This window comes from Branchiostoma belcheri, unplaced genomic scaffold (genome assembly GCF_001625305.1).
Source record: "Branchiostoma belcheri isolate BF01 breed outbred unplaced genomic scaffold, Haploidv18h27 scaffold21, whole genome shotgun sequence".
NCBI classification, from domain to species: domain Eukaryota; kingdom Metazoa; phylum Chordata; class Leptocardii; order Amphioxiformes; family Branchiostomatidae; genus Branchiostoma; species Branchiostoma belcheri.
In genome coordinates, this window is record NW_017803602.1 from 2,260,170 (window position 1) to 2,266,758 (window position 6,589).

Genomic DNA, 6,589 nt, shown 5'->3' on the forward strand with positions numbered 1-6,589 from the left:
ACTCTCAGAAGTGGACTCTCAGAATAGGGAAGGCTGGAAACCTCTCTGTGCCCCGTATACATGCACTTCCAAAATGTTGTTGTAAAACTTTTTGTCCTTGATTAGTTCCACCCGGCACGAAAGAAAGGTAAGAAAAGGAAATGAAAACCCAATACGGCCCACAGCCATGATGCGTCGCCAAAAATAGATATCAGAGAGGGCTGATCAAGACAGAAACATAACGTACCAACTGATGAAGACATTAATTTTATCTTTGAACTTTCACCATTTCTCCTTCATTTTCAATCTTTTTAACTCAGTGTCTTTGTTTTGTTTGTCAATAACAACTGTGTTTTGAAGTGTTGTGTTCTTTTTGGTCTTAACAACAGTGTTTTCTATGTGTGTTTGTGTGTTCTGTGACCACCTACAACCACCTCTACCTGTCCATTCTCTTCCCAAATCTCACACTACCTTCCCTTTTAAGAAGACCTATCTAGCGCTCAAAGGTTTCTGATTGGCCGGTATTTCTTACGTCACGTCCACGCAGGCGCACTGAACGTGTACAAGTTGCCCACTGGATTGGTTAACCTGCATGAGCCGATTTGGACGGCGACTGGTGATCGCGGCATCAAGTGGCTGCGAGGACAGGTTACTGTGGAGTCAGACATGGACTATCAGGTGGGTGAGATCAAAATAACGTACACGACACACAGCAAGTATTCATCCTTTCAATTTATAAATCATTACGTTGCCTTGGTCTATTTACTGAATAGCAGAATTTTTCAATTTCACATTAATGTCTGCAAGATTCCTTTCTTCGCTGTTACGATCCTGTTTGTAGTGTAGATGATATCACACCATGTCCGCAGGTTGTATTTGAAGGTGCGCGTGGAAGCGGGATAAGGGGAGACATAGCGCTGGACGACATCACTTTCTCAGACGGCCCATGTATAACTGACGGTGAGGCTAAGCCATACGTTGTTGTGTTATTGAGTAAGTGAAGATGTCTATCTGTAGGGTCTAGTGTAGCCACCTGATGACATCAGTCACACACTCTGGATTAAAAAGGAAATCTGGGTAACAGAATTCTAGCACATTCATGGTGAATAGAAACAAGACGGGTGGGATATAGTCACGTTTGGGACCGCATCCTTGCTGCCGGCATCCAGATGCCCAGTCAGCTCAGGCCCTGATGAAGGTAGTTGAGTAGTTACCGAAACTCTGTTCAGGTAAATGTTCTCGAAGGTGGGTTATAAGAAAGCTATATTCCTATGATTCATCAACCTGATGAAGATATATACGGAATATAATATTCCTCCAGGGTTAGTAGTCGACAACGAGGAAGCCTTGCCTGAGAAGGCTGACTGTAACTTCGACAACGGGCTGTGCGACTACGTGCAGGACAAGGACGACGTGTTCGACTGGCGGCTGAAGGCGGGAAGAACCCCCACTACAGCCACGGGGCCGCGGGGAGACCACACCTCAGGCAAAGGTACGCACGTTTTGGTGCAAAAGTTTTATCCTTTTAATGCAGCTTGTGGTAAATTTTCGCATGGCAGCTAGTTGAAGTTGTGAAATGGCCACTTCCCGTGGGTCTTCGTATTTTGCATGTACTTGTTAACGCCCCAGGAATGTACGGTGGATCAAATGTACCGGATAACTTGTAGTGTCCTCCATGTCTTTTAACAGCACCGTTATTAGAAAAATGAACGTAAGAAATCTTGTATAACAGCACAGGTTCCGCAGCATTAACTTATAGCGCTCTCCGAGCGGAATTTTTCCTTACTGCACAAAATCGATAATTCTAGTGAGGGTTTGTGTTCGATAGAAATTCACCATCAATTGTTCTATAAAAGTATAGGTCACATTGCATTAGTTTAGATGATTGGTATATTGCATAATGGTGACAGTGCTTTGGCCTTCTCCCAGGGAAGTACCTATACATGGAGGCATCCCGTAGACAAGAAGGCCACCACGCCCGCATCATGACTCCGAACCTCCGCCCCTTCCCTCTCCCTAAATGCCTGGTGTTCTGGTACCACATGTACGGACAGTTCATGGGGGAGTTAAATGTTTACCTGCGCCTGTCCCAAAATGACGTCGGCGCACCTGTGTGGAGTAAACAAGGAAACAAAGGGCCTACCTGGCACCAAGGCAAGGTCAACATACAGGCGAACCAGACTTTCCAGGTAAATTTCGCTCTCTAATATGATTTTGGAAACGTTTCAAGGGCAGGGGCGTATGTCAGTGTTACTTTCGCTAGTGTCTTTTGTAAACACCGATAATCTACCTAAAAACCCAATAATTATTCGTCGTTGAAATATTGATATAGAATCCCTTTTCCATTAGCGTAAATCGCACTAAATAGTATTATAAGTATAGATAGTCTTGCTTGAGTCAATGGAGCTCAATATGTCTTTTGTGTAAGATGAGAAAGCAGCCGCGTCGACTTTTACTAAAACTTTGAATGTTTTTACACCCTCGAGTCCCACGTTTTGTTGCCGCCCATAGGTTGTATTTGAGGCAGTCCGCGGTAGGAAAGCCAGAGGAGACATAGCACTGGATGACGTCAGTTTTGAAGACGGTCCGTGTACTATAGGTATGTTTCCCGGCATGCCCCTCATTTTCTCTTTCGTTTTAAACGTTTGAGCTGTATAACAGCACAAGTTGCGCAGCATTAACTTATAGCGCTCTCCTAGCGGAATTTTTCCTTACTGCACAAAATCGATAATTCCAGTGGAGACCACATTGGCAACAGAAGCAGTGGTCACAACAACACCGGTACCGTTTTCTACGACGATAAGCACACCACCTGTACAGACGACAGCCGCACCCGTCCTACCATCCAGCCTGACGTGTAGTTTTGACGACAGCAGTCTGTGTGGATACATAGCCGCTTCTACCAGGTCCCAGCTAACCTGGGTACAACGGGGCAGTACAGGCGATTTGAAGGACCATACTTCTGGAAAAGGTGAGTCCTGCCTTCCAAAGACGATTATATTTTCAGTAGCATGTGTGGGTTTGTTTGTATGTGTGAGTTATTGATAGATCATTATGACACATGTATTAGAGATTTCAGTAGGGGTCTACAAAGGACAATTTCTAGCCCTAGTGGCTTCCCATGGTACTGTAGCAAACTGCTTAGCGTGTGTAATACATTTTATGGTTAACCTTACCTTTTTGTTACTGTAAATTCTGTAGGAAGTTACATGATGGTACAGGTAGCCGCCAGCGGAGGCAGCCCGGGGGACACCCGCAGTAACCTAGCCTGGCTCCTCACGCCATGGATGACTGCAGACGGCATCTACTGTCTGGAGTTCTTCGTCTATGTACAGGTCTGTCACAATCTATTGAATAATTTTGTTTTTAGGTTTTTAACTTATGCTTTTACATTTGATGTTATACCATCTCATGAAAAAAGTCTTGCAAATGTCGAGAATCAAACTTGCGAAAGTGTTTAACTCTTCGTGATTGTTAACACTTTTGATTCTATGAATAAAAAAAAACTAAAGTTTCTCGCCTGTTTCCTGTCGGTACCACTAGGCTGACGGGTCGAGCGGACTGACGGTGTACCAGACGATCGGGAAGGGGGCGCCGTGAGGAAACTGTGGAACAACAAGGGCAAGGTCGGGGCGCAATGGACGCCGGTCAGGGTCGACATCTGGCCAACATCAAAATTTCAGGTTAGCAAATCTAGTTTATCCACAAGGGTTACTCGTTTAAAAAATTATTCACAGTAGCATTCTTTTTAGAAATACGTAAAAATGTGCGGTTGATTTATTGTAATCTATAAGCAAGCATAGACCAATGAGTTTTCAAATACACGAAGAATGGTGCTAGGGGTGATGTAGACGTAGTTACTGCGGATGTGAAGCTAAGAAATCACCCAGCATGTGACTATACCATTCGGTAAGCATCACTGGTCGTTACGTCTTTAATATTATATTATGCATTCGTTGTTTTAGATCAGATTTGAAGGTCACAAGTCGCAGAGCAGCCAGGCACGGATCGGACTGGATGACGTCACTTTCCGAGCGGGTCGCTGTCCACCAGAAAGTACGGCTTTACAAATCACGTGTTCTCTGTTTACCTGTTCATTTGATTCAGAGACCCTGTCTCTAATATTCGCTCTACATATTTGTTCTACATTTTCAATTAAGCAAGCCACAAAAGATACAAGAATGGGGGAAAAGTAGCAAAAACACATACTGAAATACAGTTTACTTTTTTAGATCCTATCCCGGACCCGAAGCCTACAACACCGGTACAGAAGACAACGAAGGCAGAACCTCGTGCGACGTACTCTACAGCTGAAGCACCGAAGGATGGTATTCCGCCGGGTAGGTTGAGTTGTCTTCTGAAATTGTGTCACCGTAAAAAGAATATTGCGCATGTCACAATACGGTAGGGTTAAAAACTTTTAACCAATGGCTGCCTATTATAATGAGTATCAGGGCATGGGTATAATGAGTATAATGTAGAGTCAGGGAAAATTTGAACCATTGTAGATGGCAAAGAATAGTCAAAATAACTTTACAGTGATATATGATACAATGCAATTGGATAAGGTGGCTCATAATCATCACCATATTTTCTTGGCAGACTTCACTTTCAGACCTCCGGGAAGACCACAACCGGAAACCGTCAGCTTTCCGACAAGGTCCCCGGCCAATACAGACCGGAAGCCGCAAGGCCTGCCGGATGCTAAAGGATCGCGGCACCCTTGTCCATGTGACGGATCAACAGGACACAGACACGGTCAGCTTAGTCCAAATCAACATCAAACATACATAGTCAAAGTCAGAAAAACATCCTCAAACCTTTTTGATCCTTTCTAAACGTATTCTATAGAGCGTTTCCACATGTTGTCATAGGGGTACCAACATGCAGCGGAGGCAGCTATTTACATTTTAGTAAAAATCGGTAGAAAAGACCATCAAATAAAATAGATTATGTTAATCACAACCTTCTTTCCATAATCTAATCAATGAGGCAAGACATAACAGCTCTAAATATCTCGAGGAGGTATGGGGCTCTCCGAACTCTTGTTTACTATATAGGGACCCATTGTGTCATATTATAAAGTCTATGGAAAAATGTTTAACCTATGATAACGGTTTATTTTAGGGAGTAGATGGACGATGCAGACTGGAATCACGGTCGCCATCCTCATTCCGGTCATCGTTCTGTTGGTGGTGGTCATCGTCCTAGCGGTCATTTCCTACAAGAGATTGTGAGTAGTACAAATGATGTCATTAATAAGTAGAGATTCGTGATTGCCATGTCGAACGCTCAGCATAGAACGTGACTAGGTCAACACGTCAGGTGATAGACGGGGTCCCGGCATGATGCATCACGTGATGACCGATCAGCACCAGGGACAGGTCACATAATTCACTCCACAGTGAGACTTAAAACAGTTATCACGATCGATAGAGGAAATAACACAAATAGTAAACAATAAAATTGCATGTGGTCCTTTTTGAACAAGAAGTTAATTTATTTCCTCATCTATGTATTCATTCTTTGTGTTACATACATTACATACGTTGTTTTCATACGTTACATACGTTGTTATGGAAGTAGCTAGGAGAAAACGTTTTATTTACTACGTGAGGTTTTGTTGTCGGTGCGTCTTGTTTCAATTAAATATAGCTATGCTGCTTTTGTGCTTCATATGCATTTACCATCAATAACAACTGTTGTTTCCAGACGAATCCAACGTCAACTTCTGAAGTACTGCGAACGAGGAGACATAGAACTGACGTACAGGCCCCCTGGCGAACTGAAAGACCTACTGCAGGGGACACGCACATTGGAGCAGAGTGACGTGAACGGAAGTGCCAAGAGAACAAAGGTAGTAGGGAATTTGAGAAAAGCTATAAAAATGATTATCAAGGCCCACTTGAAAAATTGGAGAATCCTACTTGTGGTTCTATGTATACACTGGTTCTAAAGTGGTCATACCTCATTTTCTGCCCTGTACTTTGGCCAGCATGTAATTTATTTCATTAATAAATAAATGATAGAGACATTCAGTTCCCTTTGTACCAAGGCGATATTATTGAAACTGTTATTGAAATAAAAATCTAGAGTAATGAGCCCCATGGCTACAGAGTTATCATTAAAAGAAACTTTGGGTAACCAATTTAAGATAAAGTTAATATTGATGATTACCTCAAATCGAACTTGCTCAAATGCAGATATACATGAATTCATATAAGTCTGCTTTGTTTGGATTGTATGAAGTTTATTAATGCCAACATCACTGTTCTGCATGCAGGGCCCTTCCTACAGAGGAAAGTGTAACCTACCCGACGTGTCTGCCCCAGAGTTTGGGAAGTATGTGACTCTACAGGAACAGGACAGTCCTGTTACTCCACCGGCACACAACAACTTCGACAGTGTTATCTAATGGAAAGGGCTGTGCTTGTGTCTAGCCATTTCATTTCCACAGTGATTCCCAGAACTGCCAGGACTAGCAGTATTCCATCCAACCTGGTGACCACATTTAAACTAAAATAATATGCTTTCTTCTGTTTATGGTTACTGATACATTGGACTCGCATAGTCAGAATCACGTAGAAGACACCTTCACAAATGGCAACAG

The 6,589-nt window shown here is 43.0% G+C and overlaps 1 pseudogene; it reads left to right on the forward strand.

The window, feature by feature from the left end:
* The window catches only part of LOC109469635, an 11,852-nt pseudogene extending 7,079 nt beyond the window's left edge, over positions 1-4,773 (forward strand).
* The last annotated feature ends 1,816 nt before the right edge of the window (positions 4,774-6,589 follow it).